This window comes from Labrus bergylta, chromosome 3 (genome assembly GCF_963930695.1).
Source record: "Labrus bergylta chromosome 3, fLabBer1.1, whole genome shotgun sequence".
Classification (NCBI taxonomy): domain Eukaryota; kingdom Metazoa; phylum Chordata; class Actinopteri; order Labriformes; family Labridae; genus Labrus; species Labrus bergylta.
In genome coordinates this window covers 21,460,591-21,482,763 of record NC_089197.1, presented here as the reverse complement: position 1 = coordinate 21,482,763, position 22,173 = coordinate 21,460,591, and the positions used below count along the sequence as shown (strand labels likewise).

General features: G+C 41.1%; 1 pseudogene; it reads right to left on the bottom strand.

Annotated features, from left to right (window-relative positions):
• Positions 1–1,015: 1,015 nt before the first annotated feature.
• On the bottom strand, positions 1,016–21,983 carry LOC109975490 (polycystin-1-like protein 2; annotated as a pseudogene).
• Positions 21,984–22,173: the final 190 nt, after the last annotated feature.

The window sequence follows — 22,173 nt, the reverse complement described above, 5'->3', positions numbered from 1 at the left end:
GCACTGACGGTAAAACAACAAACAATCAAACAAGTGTAACATAACTATTGGGTTTTAGGTATATGCCACAAAAAATACTTAATGGCCATTTTTCTTATCACAAATGACATAAAAGTATTTGATAGAAATTATATTGCTTTGTGGTAGTAACAACTAACCAAGAAAATTACTTTAAATTCCCATCTTTTGAATTTAACTGAATGTAAAATGAGTCATGTATTTTTTTTTTACTTTGTGCATCACTGAAAAATGTTAAACAGGCATTTTAGGACACCTGGCAATATATATTACACATGCGTATTTATGTTTATGGTTCACAGATCTCCTGTTCTCATTTCATATTCATATTTGCTATCACTATAAACAGATGATATCATGTTGAATGTGATAACACCCAAATGTAGTTGTGTCATATGCCATAAGAACTGTAGTATCGTTACACAGTAGACTTAAAACGTTCCTTTTTGGTCAAGCTTATAGAGGCCAGCTCTTATGCTGCTATAGGCTTAGAGTACCTGAGGAACTGGCATCTTGAGCTCCCATCTCTCCCTACCTCTCTCTACACTCACATCATATTACTGCATGTCACTATCTGTAAATCTTAGTTAGTAACCATATGTTTTCCTGGGAGCTTGTGAGCGCTCATGTCTTGTGGGTTCCTCAGGATTGTTGGTGGGGACAGCCTGCTGTGTGGAATACTTATTGAACTGAATAAAACACAAATCTTGAACATATGCAAATGAAGTCACAGAAACACATATTTATTTGTTAAATAAAATAAACTGCAGCCAAAAGACTTACAAACAGTAAGAACTTTACACAAGGATTATCCTCAATTTCTATTTTTTCTGTTTGTTATTTTTTTTTTTACTACAATAGCATTATAATTTACTTAAGTGGTAAAATAAAATTCTAATCATTTATAGATTTGCAAGGGCTTATATTCAGTGTAAAGCAATCACAAAGCAAGCTACGAAAAGCAAGATTTGAAGATTAGTGGAAGAATATTTTTTCGACCCAATCAATATTTCAAATACTTCCAGAGGAAATTGTTGAGAGTCCATTATTTGACCCCTCAGTTTGGCCTTCATCACCTTGTTTCTTACTTTTTACTCCAAACAAACTGCAGATTTTCATCAGCATCAGGTCCACAATTTCTTCCTCCTCTGATGGCTACAAGAAACACAAAAACAAAATCTAAATTAAATGGGCTGTTACTGCCATGCTTATCACACTTATCCAGAACTATGAGACATTTAAGACACCACTTGGGTGAGTTACCTTGTGATGTTTCTGCTCTTGACTGAATGCCACCAGAATGACAGAGATAAAGAGATTCAGCACAACAAAGGTCATGAACACAATGCAGGAGCCGATGAGGAAGGCGCCCAGCACTGGATTGTAATTCAGAACCTGATGAAAAGGAGGGAGGTCATACACTGTGAGAAAGAACAGCCATTTTTTTCTGCTGTGGTTTTATTACAGTCTATTACAAACCTCTTCATAGTTAAAGATGCCTAGCTGCAGGCTGACCATGGTCAATCCAGCATCCAGCAGAGTCCGATAGGAGTACAGCTTCCAGCCATACATCAGGTTAGACTGAAATGCATAAGGTTCATCTCTGTGTTATTAACACTCTTTTGAATGGGTTCTATTTGACAAACTGCATCAGGTTGATGTATAGTGTGGGAAACTGCTCACAGCGATGGAGTAGGCCAAGAACATAATGGTCATGACCACCAGGAAGCCTGAAATATCAGTCCAGGCTCGCTGCAGCGTGGCCGTGATCATGTGCAGCTTTGGGTTCAGTCTCAGCAGGTGCCACAGTTTGACTGTAGCTAACAAGACCAAGAAGGCAATCAGATACCCCAGCACTGCATCAGCCTTGGCTGTCTCATGGAAACTGGCATATCTGGAGACAGAGCATTAGAGAACAGAGCCTTGTTGTAATCCATTGAAAGAGGTTTTGATTCAAGTGAGAAGATTATAGTTGTCCAATACACATGCACAAAACCCCAGAACATTTCCCGAACTTTCCCCGACTTTAACCTGACTTTTGCCTGCCAGCCCCCTGGTAAAGAGTCCATGTGAAGTCAGAATGAGTCGGCCTCCAGAAACCCCCAAACCCATCTAACAGGGAAAACGTCTCGACGTGGGAGAAAAAAGTAACTCTGGAGGATTTCAGTGGCAGACTGTACCGAATTTGTTTTTTAAATTTTGTGTTTTACACATTTTCAGCAGTTAGTGTGTGAAAACAGCTCTAGTAAAACTTTCCAATAAAGTCAGTTTAAAGGTCCTGTGAGAAACTTTCATGGTGTGTCGAATGTGGTGTCCCCTGTGGTTACAGAGAGGCGTGATTGATCTCTTTGCTGATCTTACCCTGCACCTATTTTAGTCATCTTTTCTCAAATAAGTCCTCATCCTTCTTAATTTATCTTTATGTTAAGTTTCTAACATGCAACTCACAATTTATCTTTGGTGGGGAAAAATTCAAAAAGGGATGTTTTGTGTGAAAGCTACCCAATGGCAGAGGTAACAGGATGAAATGATTGCATAGAAATGATCAGTCTTCTCTGTAATGGTCTGGTTTGCTTTTTTAGGTTATATAGAGGCATCAGCATTAATTTCAGTCTGTTTCATACACCAGCTATAAACTCCTCTGGGAGCTTTAAATGTAATTCACTGACAGATTCCCCTTGTTGAAGTAAACTTCCAAAGGTAAGATATGCTCTCCAAGGTTGAATAGTAATGAAGCAGAACATTTTGTCAGATAATGCTAAGCTCAAATATTCCTATATTTGGTCGAAACAAGTATCAGCCATCACACACAACAAAAATAATTCGGAAAACAATACTTTCATATTTTCCCTTTTGCTGGTATTAGTCTGGTTTTATGTTTGTCAGTTACTACATACAAGTGAGACTGAGACTACAGCTCTGCACTACAGAGCTACTTACTGATCTTTGTGGTTCTGGTAGTACTCAATGTTCTGCATTCCGAGTACAGTCCTCTTGATGAAGACAGACATCGCGCTCCAGCTGAGGATGATGATCCCCAGCTCGAGCAGGTTCCACTTGCTCTTAAAATAAGCCCACCTGTGCTGCTTCATCAGTTTACCCTGTCAGATGGAGAGTATTTAGTGTGCGATGATCTTGGATGCAACTTCATTCTTATTACCAGTAATTCAAAATGCCATTGAATCGTACCTGGACAAACATGTAATACATGACGAAGAGGAAGTAAATGACTTCAGAGGCCATGACAAAGATGTGAAGGCCGCCAGTGGACTGGTAAAGACGCACATTCTGTAGCTCGCTGCGAAACTGGAAAGCTCCTAAGGGAAAGCAAAAGTTAAAGACAGAGTGTGCAGCTCTAAAACAATAGCTGAGCATGAACTACAGACTGTACCTGTAGCTGTGGTCTCCAGCAGCAGGGTGACAATGCAGAAGAGGTTAACATTAGCATTGTACACAGTGAACTCCACAAAGATGGCTTGGGTGTACACGTCAAACCAGGTGTTATCATAAAGGTACTGAAGGGATCTACAAAGAGAAAAAACAGGGTGAAAAAAATCACATGATTAAGAAATGTTTGACCGTAAAACACATAAGAACATCTGTGTTGAGAGACATGATGACGGCAATGATGTTCAATATATACTGAATGTAGTGGTGTGAAACTGTCATTGCTACACTCTTTGAAACCTGAACGTTAGTCAAAGAGTTATTGTTGGATTTGAACTCTTCATTAAAGATGAATGACCAACCAGAGACTGTCGGAGCTCATGTCCTCCAGCTCCTATAAGTATGGAGAATGACAGTCCTTCTGAGAGTGCTACACAGAGAGGGGCACATTGCAGCAGCCTTTTTGCCCCCTCACTTGTGTTTTAAGGTGAATTTAAGTTTGGCTTTTTCCGTGTGTCTATTCGTAAGGCTAAAACTAACAGGTATTATAAACACTGAATGATTGATTTGTTTTGATTTCACTTTAAATGTCAGGAAGCGTTCAAGGGTGTTTGTTGTTTTACTTAAATGTTGTCAAAATTGGGTATAAAACACTTCTGTCTAATACAAATTCACAAGTCATAATTCCATTACCTAAATTGCTGTTGATCATTCTTATTACTTAACTTTGTATCATTCACTTGGGTTTATATTGGTGGGTACTTAATGCATTTCAAGTCCTACCTGCTGGAGTTTTGTAAATCAGGTCCCAAATCCATCACAAACCCTCCTCCTCTGTAGAGCCTCACACTGCCCCAGATGGGTAAGGCCCTCAGTTTGCCCTGAGACTGGTACGTCCATGGGCTCTGAAGGTTCAGAGAAGAGTTATCCTGCACGGCACTGCTCCAGCCTGGACTGTAGGAGCCCATGTCCTCCAGCTCCCATGAGTATGGAGCGTGGCAGTCCTTATTAGACTGCTGCATAGAGAGGGGCACATTGCAGGAGCCTTTTTGCACCCTCAGCTGGCGGAGGCGAGCGTTCCCAACAAGTTTGGAGTTTCCGTCTGTGATGAATCCTACGATAAGACACGGACGTTGAAAGGAGAGATACTTTAATTGCCATGCAAAAAATAAATTGTAGTTTTACTAATAGTTTTAAATAATAATGACGCAGATGGAATGATGTTTCCTGTGTTTTGAAAAGGAAACAAACAATTGGACATGTTAAAAGGGGGTTCATGCAAAGCAGTCATGCGCGACATTTAACAACGTCACAACATACCAACCTGGGTACTCTCCAAACAGGCTGCTCAGCAGAGTTGTGTTTGCCCAGTCGAACACATCCTGAATGCTCATGCTGTCTGAGATGCCTTTGCTGAAGCTCTGTCGAACGTGTTGGGTCAGAAAGTAGGCGTTTGGGTCCCTCTGACCGTACGCCACCAAGAGAAGCATCCACATGAAGCCCATGTAGGCTGCATCACAAACAAATATCATTCATCAGCATCTCAAACTGTTACAATACATCCTGTGTCGTTATGTATCAAAGCGATGCTCCTACTTAGAATCTCTTTTATTAGGGCGAAGACTCTCTGCTCTTTTATCATGTTGTTTCTCATCCTCTCGATGTCAGTGGGAGGCGGTGGCTGATAGAAACTGCATGTACTGTCTCTTCTGGCTGCACGGACCATGTCTGGATCATCTGAAGGAGGCATGCAGAACAAATGTGTTTTTTCTCTCTATGCAAAAATATACATTAAAAGTTCAAACTGGAAAAAAAAAATACCTGTGTTTCTCAGACTGTCATCTATCTGAGGCTCTCCATACTCCTCCTGATCAACTTTTTTCAGAACAAGAGCGAAGAAAGCAGCAAAACCAAGAACCTAAGAAGAGAAGAGTTTCAGACATCAAAACTAATACATTCTAAATGTGTATGGAGGAAAAAGAAAGCATGTTTATGGTGCTGTAAAATAGATTTGTGTTTAACTGAATCAAAATCAAATGATGATTATATATTCATTAATTTGGCTCTTAAAATATATTTTATCAGCCACTTTATAATTCTTGCTTTTTCCATTTTATATGCATTTCTTGTTCTTTTATTTAAGTCAATGAATCTTATCTTATGAGGTTTATTTTGTTTCATGTTAAGTATCATTATTTTAGAATAAGTTCGGTTTATTGTCGAGAGAGTTTTAATGACTTATCATTGCACTTGGGTATCATTGCACTCATGGACTGTATACATCAACTTAATAAAAAAAACAGTTTCAAGTATGTCAGAGGATTTTTGTCAGTTCTCATAAATACAGTTACACATCATTAAACAAAGACAATTCTGGATATTAGTTAGAAAATCATTTGCAGTGCTGCCAATGTTATGTCTATGCATTCTAACCATGACACTCACCTTCAATGGCTGAGTGATGAAGAGGCTCTCAAAGAAGGAGACCAGCATGGAGATTAGCCAGCTTATAGAGCGCTCTTTCCCGTACGTCAGCCCGTACATCATGGTGAAGTATCCCGACACACAGCTGGTTGCAATCACAAGCGTCCAGCCAACAAACACAAACCACCATGGCAGCCCTCCCTGACAGCACTTCTTGCTGGACCCTCCCGCAATGCTCTCTTCTGGACTCGGACTGCGGTCCAGCTGGTCTCCTTCCAGGCTGGATGAGGGGAGGTGGTACTCCAGGAGACCCTTCATTCCCTGGACTTGCTGCATGGCCCGATTGTAGCTGTCTGGATTTGGAAACCGAGAAGGTCCCAACAAACCCAGCTCCTTCTCAACATGACGTAGCTGCCTGTACAGGTACCTGGTGTTGGTGCTCTTCTTCTGAGCATCATCTGAGGTCTTCTCTGGGCTGCTGCATCCTCGGGTTTCTGTGCACAAAAATCTGCATCAGTCACATAGGATTCCACCTCACAATGCTGACATTATAATGAACTGCTAAACTGTAACCTCCTAATTCAGGAATTCAGTTTTACTATAGAATCATTTACTGTTCTCTAAGCTGGATTTCTCATTGAGGTTGATGCATTTTTATTTTGTCTTTCAGAAAACATGTTCAGGAATTTAGGGTAACTGCTTTGAAACATTCGTACTTTGTATGAGAAACAGGGAATTACCATCCTATAACTAAAGATTTTTTTCAAACAATGAAGGATAAATTAATTGATTGTTTTTATATCTGTGAACCAAAAATAAATTGAATCAAGTCAGACACATGGCAAAAAAAATTCTGCTAAGGAAAACTGACAGAAGAACAGACAGAAAACAGATAAAATACTGTAGATATATAAAATAATTATTAATAGGTGTGTTACAACATTTCTATAGACTTTATTTCTACTCTATTAAATTGAATTAACAATATCTGATCCACTTATTGTATTAGTCCTCAAAAAAGGATAGGCCAAGAAAAATCTGAAACACAAGATATTAGGAGCGTTGTAAAGGTTTACTTGCTTTTTACCTTGCAGATTAACGGCACCTAAACTGAGGATCATGGAGCGATCGCTTTTGGAGGCGTCAGTGTAAAAGTCTCTGGCCGCCCGGTTCTGCTGTCTGATAATGTTCTCCACCAAAGACAGCAGAGTGTTGATGTCTACCTGCTGACCGGGCCGGAGCTGCAGGTCAGGCAGCGGACTCTTCATGGCCTTTGAGAGAGACTGAGCGATCCTCTTTATGTCCTAATGCAGAAACCACATGAAGCACGTCAGTCAGAATGCAGAAGCAAAGAGTTATCTTCATTTTCCACGTCATTGATCAGGATATTTGTTTCCTCACCTTGATGACAGTGTCTGGTGTGATGTCCTTCGGCTCTTTCTGAGGAGAATAGGTCTGTGACGGAGAGACACGACCAGTCTTGGCCTGTTTGGATGCGTCTGTTTTGGCGGGTGCCTTCTCTCGGGGACGAGTGTTTCTGAAGATGCTCACAATAAGGAGATTGATGGGAAACATGATGATCGAGCTTTGAATTCCAATCATAACTTGTTGCCATGTGAACTCGATGTGACCTACAAAATAAGTTGAAAGAAATTCAAATACAAGAGTACACATCAAAGAATAAACAACCACCCATAAAATCCTAAGTACGTTTACCTCTGTCATACTTTTTCTGCCTCAGGTCATCATCATGAGATTAAGTATAAACCAAATCGAAATTCTTGTTAGCGGTTGAGGTTTCAAAAAGCAGGTTGGTGCTGAGAATCTGGAATAATCTAATCTTTTCTGTCATAGCTCTTTTGAGGTTTTAAAAAAGTATTCCATTGAAAAGATTTTACATTTCAATGATGTTGACTCTGAAGACATTTGAAAACTTTTTATTTCCTACCAAGGTCCATTGTCTGCTCAGAGGGGTCAGTGGGGATACCCCAAAACATGATGCTGGTCAGCATGGTGCACAGCAGCAGGGAAAAGCAGCAAGAGACTCGCTGCACACGAGTGAAAGTGCTGCAGGGGGGCCGACTGATCACAGAGAACCAAATGTGGCCGTCACGGAAATCCTTTGCGGTCTTCATAAAGAACAGGTTACTAGAAGTATCGAGAAAAAACGAAACCAGAAATTCAAGAAGAATAAACATATAATCAACATAATACATGAGTATGTCAAATCCCTTGGTAATGTGTTGTAACCTGTTTAATTGCTGCTCTTACCTAAACCTCTTCAAATCCATCTCTGTTGCTACTGGGAAGACTTTGTCAAGTGTACACTCCCCAACGTCTATAGCCAGCCAGGAGTTACACAGGAAGTGCCATTTCTGACCGCTCTCCAGATCCTGCACCATGACTTTGTTGACATACCTGCTCATAAATAACACAATTATCTTCTGTACTTAAAGCATCACAGCAATCTGGTGGTGTCATCCCGTCTTGACTTTTAACTCCATACCACGCAGGATGTGCTCCCGAGTTGTCGTGCCACATTCTGATGCTCTGCAGATCCCCGAGGGAGAAGTGCGTGGTCATCAGAAACATGTCCACCCCACACCTCTCAAACACGGGCTTCTCAGGGTCTGTCAGGTGGTGGGGCTCACTCTCTCCCTCTGTGCCCTGCAGAGTTATCGTCACCTACAACAAAAAAAGGTACATCAAGAGTCAGAACCATAAATATATTTTTGGGACTTTCTAGCAGGAATCACTAACCTGAGAGGAGGTGGATGCACCATGACGATGCCCTGTGCTCAAATTCAGCAAATAACGGTACTCAGCCAAGGGGTCATTATCTTCAAGCACTGTTATCTTCACCTGCAAGTGATAATAAAGAAACTGTTTCCAAGATTTCTTTTTTGATCTGGTAAATGAATGGCCTGAAGTAAATGTTACATAACTAAGTGTCAAATGTAAGAAAAAACTAAAACAATGAAAAGCATTTAATCACAGACCATGCATGTTGTAACATTTACACTAAATGATCTCTCTCACACTTAACATGTCACGTTTTGTTCTCGAAGGGAATTCATACAAATACTGATACTGTATGTATTTTTTTGTCAGTAATAAAAGAGAAATGATTGAACTTCCTTAAATATTGTACTACTAATAAAACATATAATCTGAAAATTAAAATGGTTCCATCGTCAGGGCAAACATAACATTACTTCTAATATGAAATAGTAGGTCTTAAATGCAGATTTCTTAAATGTTCAATTCTGCTGATACTAAGTAGATTTTAATTGACATGTGAGTAGCAAAGTCTGAATGACACGTCATAAAGGGTCTTGAGTTTCTAATCAACATTATAGTTTGTTAAATAAATACTTCAGTGATAATGACCTTGGCTGAGTCCTGAATGTCTTTCCTGCGTGCCCACACAACCACCAGAAGATAAGCAGCAAAGATGGCGCCCACAAAACAAACCACCACAGGATTGTTAGTGAATGTTGCGAAAAGTTCTGCAGTGCGTGACACGTCCACCAAGTTGGGCATGACAAAGAAAGAGCTGCCAAAGAAAGTTAAGTGGTTACAGAGGCACTGAGTCACCAGTGGGCTTGTGAGCGGTCCGACCTGTACAAAAGAAAAAGATAAGAAAAGTAGCCCAGTCAAACTTTATTTTTTTTTAAAGAAGTATTGATGCAACCGCTGTGGAGGATTTTGTTTAACTTACTCTGCAACCATCTTCACTCCAAGTGGATCCAGTTTCATTCCAGTATTTACACTGGGCAGCAATGGAAACCACACTGACAGTAGCATTGAGGGATTTGACCCCTGGCTCCACAATGGGCTTCATGACGAGGTAGTGCACTCCAACATCTGCTGTTCTGTCTTTGGGACTCAGCACCCAGGTATATTTCTCCTCTGAGGTGAAATCAGACAAACATTAATATGCAGGCTTACATGGTTTGTTAAAAATGGTTATGTTGTTCCAGCGTCTTCTTGACACTGTCACACATTCACACAGCAGTTTTATAGCCAGACACTTGAAGAACCAGGGATGTGATCAACACAACATTATGAGCAAATTGGTCCTGTGAGACAATTTTTCCTTTTTTATGACAAGCACACAGACTGTGACACGAAAACCTTTAATCCAAAAAAAGAGTTAAAATTCAAAAGGAAACTACACTAACAATGGATATATATGCAGAGATTTCTGCATGTGATCATCATGCAGTTTCTGCAGTATGACAATCCTAGAGGTAATGAAAAAGATACTTGAATTGATACATATTTATCAATCCTGGAGAACTAATGTAAAACAGTCTATTTCCCCTCTCCTGAGTGTAGTTTGAATTCAGCTTTCAGCCATTATATAAATGCAACATCCAGTTAATCTGGTAGTTATGCTGTGATAGGCTCAGACTGCACACTGAGCTCCTATCTCTCCCTGTCACTCCCTTTCTCTCTATCTGTATGCATCCATATTATACTACTGCATGTCTTTAACTTTAAATCCTCGTGTATGATTGAAGTTACAAACCTTATATCTTCCTGAGAGTTCCTAAGTTCTCTTGTCTTGTCTCCTGCTGCTTTAAGCATGCCTGACTCAAACTGCTACAACTATTAATATCACTCTCAGATATACAATCCTTATTATACATGTTAAGTGTGAATCTGAGAGCTTCTTGACTCCAAATCTTATAAGCTATAACTAAAATAATTAGTCCTATTGTCATTATAGTTTAAAAAAAAAAATTACATTTATTTTTGTGCCTTTAATGGAGCGATAGGACAGTGGATAGAGTTGGAAATCAGGGAGAGAGAGAGAGAGGGGAATGACATGTGGGAAAGGAGCCACAGGTCGAATTCAAACCAAAGCTTCCACACATGGGGTGCTCGCACTAACCACTGCGCCACCAGCGCCCCGTCATTGTAGTTTTAATTGCTCAAATTGACTGATCAGGGGATGGACATACTTTGCTATTCCTGCTATTACCAATCATACTGTTACCATGACTACTCAAAGTGCAGCCATAATTCTGTTTTTATTTGTTGTTGTTGTTTCTCTGTTTGTTCATCTTTTTCCATGTCTCTTCCTGCCATCCCCCAAAAATGTCAGCAGATGACTGTACAACATGTGTCTGGTTCTGCTCAAAGTTTCTCCCTGTTAAAAGGCTGCTTATTGTTGTCACTGTTACTTGCTAAATGTTGCAAAGTGCTTTGCTCATCATGGTGGACTTATGATGGGTCTCTGTAAATAATATGACAAGGCCTGTGATAACATGTTATGTGTGCTGAACAACTAAAGACCGACTGATTTAAACTTACCTTCTTTGGAATTCTCAAGAGGCATACGAGTCTTGGCAACATAATTCTCATCATTTGGATAATCTTTGTACCCCAGGAATAGCAGGAAGGAAATGTCTTCAGACGGCTCCATTTTCAGCACCAGTGTTACATCCGGCGACGGGACGTCAATTATTAATGTGCTGAAATTGGCAAGGTCTAGGACTGTGCTGTTCTCCTGCCCGACATCAAGCCTCGGCAAGAGAATCTGACAGGGCAGAGCAGATGTTGTTGAGAACAGCCTGCAATCTTCATCGAAAAATAAAGTGGCTCAACATTTTTATGAAGCAAATATTACCTCAATCTCTTCAGGTAAGTTCTTTACAGGAATGACAGAGCCGTTCAATCTGGTCAGAGAGACCGATCCTACAGTCCCTGTGATGTTTTCCCCCTTCCAGGAATATGGATTTGTCTCAAAACTCATCATCTAGGCAGAAGTACATTTCATAACTGTACATATTATGCCAAAGTTTCTTATTCAATCATTCTCAAGTGACAGATCATCAAAAGAGCAAATTGTATCAACAAGTTTGCTATTGTTTTTATTAACATTTCATGGTTGTTACACAGCAAGTAACATTTTACATAATGCTTGCCAAATCTGAGTTTGTAAAGTAGAACACACTAATAGGGCCACTATAATGTTAAGCATCATGGAGCTAAACATTTATTTCCTCCGATGCTGTACAGACTTACCCTGACATCCACTGGCTCATCTGGAGAGACAATATGAGCAGGCAGCGTTGGGAAAGAAAATCTGGAGGAGCTGTTTTTCTGGACATTAATATCCTGCATTTGCATCTTTCCTGGAGACACTCTACAGGAAGCAGAATAAGAAAATGATCTTAACAGCAAACCCTGATTAATCCCATGTAAAGGTTCCAGCATCAGACGTCTCTTACCTGTTGACATACACACTGATGTGTCCAGAATCAATAATGGCAGGTTCTCCATTCAGCTTCCTATTATTCAGCATAGCACTCTGAACGTTGTTTATCCCAGTAAGAAGAAAATCTGAGACTTTTTTCTGGGGGAAAACACAATTTACGTTGTTGGGTATAGACAACAGTGAACTAAGGAAAAACACATTTATCAACATTAGTGATGGTTTTGTACTCACATTTGATGAAACATTCAAAATATTACTGGCTGCTTCAACTATGGGTGTAGCTGCTTGCAAAACCTCTCCATCATCATCATCCTCATCACTGCTGTCCTGATTAACACTGATCATGTTGAGGGAGGAGCTGAGGTCAACTAGCAATGACCCTGCTTCTTCCTAGAGATGGAGGGAGGAAATAAAACAAAGTGGTGTTTGTACAACTTTCAAAATTGCCCTATGGGGACAAATAATGTTGAAGTTGAATATGCACAAAACTAACAACAACACATTGGGAGTTACTTTTAAATGGCCTGTTGTTCGTGTCGCTGCCTTTTTCAAAAGCTTTTCATGTTGTTGTTGTTCTTACATGTCGTTAAAAGCTCATTTGCACTCTCGGTTTTTTTTCCATTAACATAAAATGTTATACACCTCTTCATAAACTAAAGATATCATGAGTCTAACACTGTTATTTACTGACATTTACATTTTGTGTATATTTGTCAGTATTGCTCTGGTCTATTTACAAATCTCTGCACTACATGTTCATGCATTATTCCATAAAAAAGGTTCATTTTTGTATTTTCTTTTAAATGTTCAACTCTTTGATTTATTCATATTGCTATATTGATATTCTGTACTGTACTTGAGCATTAACACTGAGCTCGTCTGGTCGCTGGGTGAGTCCAGCCACAGCTCTGGCCGTCACTTGCACGCCCTGAGTCGTGTTGCTGGGTGAGTCCAGAAGAACTGTGGTCATTTTGGTCAACATTTTCTCTCTGAGCTGAAAGAGAAGGAAGCGCTGATTAACAACACGTTTCTCTCCAATCATCCACAACACAAGTTGTAACAGTCATACTGTTACCTTCCTCCTCGCATCCTTCTGTTCTTGGATGAGCTCTGTATTCAGCATGTCAGATACTGAGGTAAACATTTGTCCCAGTGCCTCACCAGAGAGCAGACCCTGCTGCTCCAACTGACTCACAGAGTCCTCCACCGCAGATGTGAGAGCCTCCACAGAGGAGCTGGATCTGCTCGTCAGTACCTACATGTATAGGATCAATAACAGTCACTCTGAATCGTACTATTTCCTTGTCATTGACAGGTTCTTCTTAATTTCTCTCAACCTCTTTATTTCTCCTATAGAGGCCTGATTACAAGAATTAACTGAATGTTTGTCAGTGCTTTGAGTCCAAGACAAATTTCCCCAAGTGGACAATAAAGTACATCATATCATATCAAGATGACAAACCTGAGTGGAGATGGTTGTTGTGGCTTTCTCATTTTCATTTTGCATGGTCACAACAACAGACAAACTGTAATTGTTGTTTTTGTCCCCGAGAGGCAGGAAGACAGATTTCACCTCGTTTGTATTACTGCAGCGCAGAGGTTCGCCTTTAAGACAAGAGAGACAATTAAGGTGTTTAAATCATTGTTTATCTGTGAACAGGTATAATAAAAATCTAATCATTTAAATTATTCTCAAGCACAATTTCTTTTAGCACAAGACAGTATTCAAAGGTTACACTGTCTTCATTATGATAATGAATGTTAAAATAGACTAAAGTGATTTATTTGTAAGAGTGAAGGTCATTTTTTTTAACGGAATACTTTAAAAAGAAGAATGAAATCGCCTATTAACACCATTTATGTGCAATAAGTCTGTATTAGATGCTAAATACACCGTCTGTATTTCAACTGTAACGACTTGATCTGTCTATTTTTAGTGTGAGTCGAACTGATTCATCATCATCCAGCTCCATTTGTTACTTTCTTTCTCCTGTTTATCTAAGTTTCTAAAAAGTATTATTAAAATCTCACCTGTGTCTGTTTTGAAGCAATAGAAACACCCCTTAGAGCAGAAAGTGTTTGTTTTACAGCTTATGTCAAAAGCATCCAGCACTGTTCCTGAAGGTGGAGAGATGCTACAAGAGAGGGTGGTGGGGTCTGCAGGTGCATCACTTGTTGCTGGTTCAGTTGGATCAGGACCTGGAATTGGTAGCGTGAACTTGACAAAGCCTGGATCCTTCTTGCCTGTAAAATAAACAAATACAATGTTTTGTGATTTATTTTGTCTTTTTCCTAAACAGTAAGAGGTCAAACTGTATTCATCTTAGAAAGCAAAATACAATTTTGAAGAAAAGCACCATTTAAAAAAATACTAAACTACGTTAAGACTTTGTGATGAAAACCCACCATAAGCAATCACACTGATGTTATGCACAGCGTCCCTTGAAATCTTCAGATATTTGCTGTGTACAACATATTCAGTATTGCCATCCTGCTTCTCTACAGGAGGCTTAGTTCCTGCTTCAGAGTAGCATTTTTTGAGGACACCCTTGGAATAATAAGTCATCAGTTAATAACTGTTTCATAAATTGACTGTTAAAGTTAAAGTGCTGTTCCAGACTCACACTCAAAGGTTCAGGGTCCTCAATATACCAAGCTACGTCCGGGCAAGTTGCTGTGCAGGTCAGTCTAAGCCTTATGTGGTCCTTTGTGTTAATTGAAGCACAGTTATCACAACTGCAAGAAGAAAAAAAAGGAAATCTATACCTATGACCTATGTGATATTATTCAATCTTTACAGCAGTTTCTTTACCAGTATGTGGGCCAAATCCCACATGTTTAGAGTTAGCATGGTTACCTTTTCTTTTAAGAAGCATGTGAAGCTTTAAAGAACCCCCCCTTTCTGTCGCTTTTACCTGATGGTTACATCTGTGAATTTCTTTGGAGTGACTGTTATACAAGCTGAAGTTGAAGCAAGGTCAACCCACTCCCTGAACCAGGCTGGTCTCTTCACAGTTGAAACATATTTAAAAACATCAAATGGATCTGGAAGGCAATCTTTTTGGATGATGTGAGTTTCTTCTTTAGTTTTGTTTCTGCATTTGCAATTTCCTTCTGCATAAAAAAAAAACATAGACATCTTAGAATTAGCAATTCAACAATAAAAAGATTACACACAGACGTTACACAAAGACAAATATCATGAAACACTTCATTTTATGCTATCCATCCATCCATTTTCTTCCGCTTATCCGAGGTTGGGTCGCTGTGGTAGCAGGCGCAGTAAGTCAACCCAGACTTCCCTCTCCCCAGCAACGTTTTCCAACTCCTCCTGGGGGATTCTGAGGCGTTCCCAGGCTAGACAGGATATATAATCCCTCCAGCGCATACTGGGTCTGCCCCGGGGTCGCCTCCCCATTGGTCGTGCCTGTAAAACCTCTAAAGGGAGGCGTCCAGGAGGCATCCTTAACAGATGCCCAAACCACCTCAACTGACTCCTTTCAATGCGGAGGAGCAGCGGCTCTACTCCGAGCTCCCCCCGAATGTATCTTTAAGCCTGAGTCCAGCCACCCTCCGGAGGAAGCTCATTTCGCCCGCTTGTATCCGCGATCTCATTCTTTCGGTCGCTACCCATAGCTCATGACCATAGGTGAGGGTTGGAACGTAGACTGACCGGTAAATGGAGAGCTTTGCCTTCAGGCTCAGCTCCCTCTTCGCCATAACGGTCCGGCACAACGCCTGCATTACTGCTGACGCCAAGCCAATCCGTCTGTCAATCTCACACTCCATCCTACCCTCACTCGTGAACCCCGAGATACTTGAACTCCTCCACTTGGGGCAAGGACTCACTCCCCACCTGGAGAAAGCAATCCACCTTTTTCCGGCAGAGAACCATGGCCTCGGACTTGGAGGTGCTAACCTTCATCCCAGCCGCTTCGCACTCGGCTGCAAACCGCCCCAATGCCTGCTGGAGGTCCCAGCTTGAGGAAGCCAACAAAACCACGTCATCTGCAAAAAGCAGAGATGAGATTTTGAGGTCCCCAAACTGGAAACCCTCCTCCCCCCGGCTGCTCCTTCAGATCCTGTCCATGAAGATCACAAACAGGACCGGTGACAAGGGGCAACCCTGGCGGAGGCCAACACGCACTGGGAACGTGTCTGACTTTGTGCCACTTTGGTCATACAGGGACCGGATGGCTCGTACCAATGGCCCCTGGGCCCCATTTTCCCGCAGTACTCCCCACATGATCCCCCAAGGGACATGGTCAAAAGCCTTCTCCAAATCCACAAAATACATGTAGACTGGATGAGCAAATTCCTATGCTCCCCCAAGAAGCCCTGCGAGGGTAAAGAGGTGGTCCACTGTCCCACGGCCGGGACGAAATCCACATGGTTCCTCCTGTATCCGAGGTTCGACAATCGGCCAGAGCCTCCTTTCCAGCACCCTAGAGTAAGCTTTCCCCATAAGGCTGAGAAGTGTGATACCCAGACAATTGGAGCACACCGTCCGGTCCCCCTTTTTGAAAATGGGAACCACCACACCGGTCTGCCACTCCACAGGCACTGTCCCAGATTTCCACGGCGTGTCAGCCAAGACAGCCCAACAATGTCCAGAGCCTTTAGCATCTCAGGGCGAATCTCATCCACACCTGGCGCCTTGCCACTGAGGAGCTTTCTAACTGCCTCAGTGACCTCTGCCAAGGTTAGTGGTAAGGCTTCCCCTAGATCTTCAGACTCTGCCTCCTCTTCAGAGGACTTGTTGTCTGGGTTCAGGAGTTCCTCAAAGTATTCCTTCCACCGCCCAACAATGTCCCCAGTTCGGTTCAGCAGTTCTCCACCCCTGCTGATAACAGCCTGGGGCAAGCCCTGCTTTCCCTTCCGGGGCCGTCGGACGGTTTGCCAGAACTTCCTTGAGGCCAACCGAAAGTCCTTCTCCAAAGCCTCCCCGAACTCCTCCTACACCCGGGTTTTTGTGGTGCCCCGGTTTCCCTCTTCCGGGCGAGGTGGCTTGCTTCAATGTATGCCGCTTCATAGGAGTATTTGTTGGACCGCTCTTAGTCTGGCCCCTCCTCTGAGACCACTTTGCCTTGGGAGACCCTACCAGGGGCTAGTGCTCCCAACAACACAGCTCCTGGGTCCACTGGGACACGCAAACTCCTCCACCACGTTAAGGTGGCGATTCTTGGAGGAGACTTCATGTGATATTTATATATATATATATATATATATATATATATATATGCAAGGCATGGAGAGAATAGCAAGAACTCAAAGCAGCCAGAAACACACTTCCGTTCCAAAATTAGACAAGAAAACAATTGAATCAACATCTGTTTGACACTGTAAGTTCAGCTCAAGTTGTTTTTGACCTGTAAACATCAAATCCAGCTTAAACAAATCTAGAGAAGCCACTATCCTAGTTTTTGTTGGTTATAATATAGATAATGGCTGATAATGTTTTTTAATTAAAAACTGATTATGCTAGGATAACTGAAAGGCTGACACCAGTTCTGCTGTACTGAAAGTCAAAGTTGGACATTGCTAAGGATAAATTGACATGCTCATCTTTCATAAACTGTGATCAGATGAGGAAACTATATCCAGCTGTGTAAAAAAAGATATAAGCATCCATTCAGCCTGAGACATTACAGAGATATGTAATTTTTGTGGTAATTCAGTCGGTACAGACATAGACATATGGCTGGAAAGACACACTTTATATCAAAGAATCCAAAACCTGGATACTGCTGAAAATTTGTTTAGAAGCAGCTAAAAAAAATCATGTTTGCCATGGCGAATGCATTATTTATATCCTGAGCATAATTCCAATCAGTATAAGTTAAAACAGGGCACCAAGTGTACATAAAAGGCCCTCAGAGTCACAATAGTGATAGTGTTTAACTGTGTTCACTGACCATAATAACTTGAATAACTAAATTCTTACTAAATCTCATTTCAATTCTCAGTGGTTCATTAACTGCTGTACTTACTACATTTCCATTCAAATGTGAGTCCTTTTCTTGGTAATGATTCAGTTCCAGTTACGCTCAGTGTGACACTCTGAGTGTAGTCAACCACAGAGTCTGGAGTCACAATCATTTTCAATTTATTAGATTCCTCGACACTTTGATTCTGTAGGTGAAAACATAGTCATTGTGCTGGAAAAGACACAGACAACTACTGTATACATGTTTGAAGCTAATCTGCTACGTACGCTGTCTTCATGCTCATCTGATGAAAAGTCAGACCAATTCTGGCAAGCCTGAAGTATGTTCTCCAAGTCCACGTCCACATCAAAGGTGGAAAGAGCATTCATGGCTTTTACATTTACCTTCAACAATCCTTTGAAAAAAAAACATTTTGTGTTTAGGAGTATTAAGCATATGTATTACACTCTGACTGTCTTTATTCTATATACAGTACAGCTTCAACTTCAAGTACCTTCAAGTGTGCTAGAGAATGTGAAAGATTGTAAGCTAGCATTTAGCATATCCCTGGTCTCGGAGATGTTGTCCTTAGCTCCAGTCAGAGTAAAGAGCAGTTCTGCAGGAGGTCCTCGCTCCAATGAAACACCAACAATGAGATCAGTAGAGTCAGGACACTTATCTTCCTCTGATATCACTGAGGCCTTCAGGCCTTCAACAGGCTCCAGCAGACACAGCTCCAGATGGGAGGACACAGTGTGGGCTGTGACCTTGTTTGAGGCAGTCAGAGTCAGGTTGTGGCAGCCATGTCCGAGCCTCGTAACCACATTTTGGCTCAGGGTAATGTTGTGTGGTATGATCCCTCTGTCCACAGATAAGTTTGCAACCACGTGGTCTTTATGTTGAATTTTGTAAGAAACATTAGTACCTATTTACACAAAAAAATAAAGTTATAGTTATTTAGTTATATATTTGTATTTATTTATTCTTTTTATCCCCTGCAGTGTGAAAACTAACTCACCAGCCTCTACAACAACCTGGATCTGAAAAGGTCGATCATGCAGCACATTGCATTTAGAGCCATCTGTTGACATATTCCTGCTATTGCACTTTATGACACCAAAATCTCCAATGCGCTCCTGAATGGTGATGGCTTTCTGAGCTGTAACGTGCCAGTCACTGGTGGTGCACTCCACACCGACCATGAAAACACCAGGCTGACTGTATTTGTGCATAACATTGCTCTCCATCCTGCGAGAAATTTAATTAAAAGGTTTATGAGTCTTAAATAAGAAAATCAATCAATCAATCAATCTGTCTGTCTGTCTGTCTTATTAAACACAAGGTCATCATTCTCACTGCTCTGGGCTGTATGGATCGACTATATGGCCGTCTCCAGCGTTCACTGTGCATGTGAGGTTTCCCTGAAAAGGTTGAAGGAGCCACTTCACAGTGAAGGTGACATCATCAAAGACGGCCGCTAGCTTGCTCATCGACAGGTGGATTCCTGAGAGGGAAATGAACATTAGTTTGAAACTTTGCGTCAGTATTGTTAAACACACAATAATGCGTCCTTCTCTTATAATGAAGTTGATATCATTTCACTCAGTACAGTACAGTAGTGAGGCAAACATTTGACAAACAACTTTGTTTTGGGAACAAGACACAGAGTACAATGTCTCTGTAAGGCAATACAACAACACCTATATGCATACAGCTCAAGTTATATTAATTTGTACATGTAATAATAATGATATATAGTCATTTTTCAGTGACAAAATATCTGTGGATTTTAATAATGGAAATAAAGGACAAAATGTGCATCCAACCATCTTTGCAGTTGTACTCCACAGAGAGGTAACTCCTCAGCATAGGACATGGTTCACCAAAAGCGCTCAGATCAACTGGAGCCTGGCAAGCCTGCAGTCCATGGCAATGAGCTGGATTTGAAGGACAAAAACATAAAATACAAATTTGCAGATTATATGGATTAATTAGGAGGCTGAGAAAATATTGTTAACGTGCGTTTAAAATGGATGGAACTGTTTAGATATCATTCTATTGAGCTTAACTATTCTTACTGATGGTTCAATATCTCTATAATGAGGCTTTATCTTTCAACTATTTGATTTATTATGATAAACTAAGGAGAAACATTTCCTTAGTTATTTCACGATCCAGCATAATTCAAGACTTCATCTATGTGAGTGTAGATTTAAACCACAGCCCATCTACAGTATACAGCCTCTAGCAGGGGATTTCTCAGTCTTTTCAGAAAATGTACTCCTTAAAAAGGGCAACGTTTCTTTTATTATTTCAAACATTTATTTAACAAAAGCATCATTTATGGTAATTTTAGTATTTTTCTTTCTGTCCATGAAAGCAGCTCTAACAAAGCCAATTGTTAAAACAAAATGTCCATCATTCTTACCAGAGAACCAGGGGGCAGGTTAAGTCAATAATATTTTCAAGTAAATAAAGACTAAACAGACCTGTTAAACATCGTTTTTGTTTAAACATACAACCGGCTTGTTGTAGAATAGTTGATACCTGAAACAGAATCTGTCACATCGATCCAGCTGCACTCCTCCTGGGATGATGTGGGTGTGCCCGTGAGTTTGGAACGACAGTAATGGATGGTTTTGCGACCGTAGAAGCTGTCAACTATCTCTATAACCTGACCAGAACCACACTGCAGTGTTGCATTTTGGCCATCACACGCAATTGATTTCCCAGATTCTGGAGGGGAAAAAAACCATCAGTCATAGAAGGGGATTAAGCACAACATAGGTTCATTGTAATTATTTTATTTATTGAGGGAACAGAGTGCTTACCAAACTGGCAAATGAAGTTAAGTTCCTGACTACAGTTCCCCGCTGCTTCCCATTGGAAGCTTGAGTGTTTCAGGATGTGTCCGCAGGCTGCCTGAGCATTTGGCATGTTCACCCAGTTACTGTAGCTGACATCTGAGCCATCAAGCCATGCAAGGGAACCTGGGGGAAAGCAGTAGAATTAGATTTGTCTGAATCATTTTATACAAGCAAAGATGTAAGAACAACAACTGTTACATAAAACACTGTCATTCTCTATGAGGATGAATTCCAGGATGTAATTCACAAATCACAAACAACAAAACAATAGATTTAGCTGGTGAAAAGGTGAAAGAACAATAAAGACGCATTCCCTATCAAGGGAATAACACACATTTGTAAATCAGGCTACTTGACAGCAGGGCTATTGAAGTACAAATGAATGACGGATATCTCCCTCCAGCACCTGCTGCTGGAGGGAGATATCCAGTTGTGCCAGTTCTTAGTAAACAAACATTTTACACATCTATACAATGGACATCCAAGCCGCCTACTAAGATAGCAGCTGAGGGGATTATCTTCATTTCTGACCTACTTTACTCTAATATTCATTTAGTTAAATAGTTTTATTGTTAACAGATAAATCAAAGTCGTTGTTCATATATGTGCAGCAGAGTACTTAAAATATTTGTTGCTGATATGAAAGGTTAAAGTGACATTTACAGTCTATTCTGAATGACTTTTAACACCTTTTGCACACTTTTATTACATCTAGCACTAATTACATCTGGCACTTAGCACATAATAAATTAAAACTATTAGCGGCCATGCAGTGTCCTATCTGGTTACCCTGTCCCTGTGCCTCTCACCCTCAGTGGCAGCAGTGTCCAGTGTGAGGTTTGGAGCTGCAGGGGCCAGGCCGAGCCACCAGTCCTTCTCCTGCTCCAGGTGCTTCTGAAGGAACTGCTGGATTTCATCATTCAGAATGAAGGCTAGGTGTCCTCCGCCTCGTTCACACCATCCCTGGGCACTGAGGAAGGATCGCTGCAGACCCACAAACTCGTAGCAAGAGCCGTCGAAACCTTCCTGGTTTTCTGGGCAGGAGAGGCCCTTTGCATCCTCATCAGCATAACAAGTCCAGCTGAGGAAGAGAACCATCAGAGTCAGTGCGAAGTACGAGGTGCTTTCCATCTCTACAACTGTTCAGACGCTCTGCTAGCCTGCTGTCTTAAAGGGTAGTGATGTCAGCAACCATGACACCAGTCAGCTCTATAGGTTAAATTCTGACATTAGGGTGGCCTCCTCGCTGGCTGTGTGGCTTTGTGTTGGGGCAATAATTTTTGTGCACAAACAAAGCTCAGGCCTGGTGTGAAAGGCAATA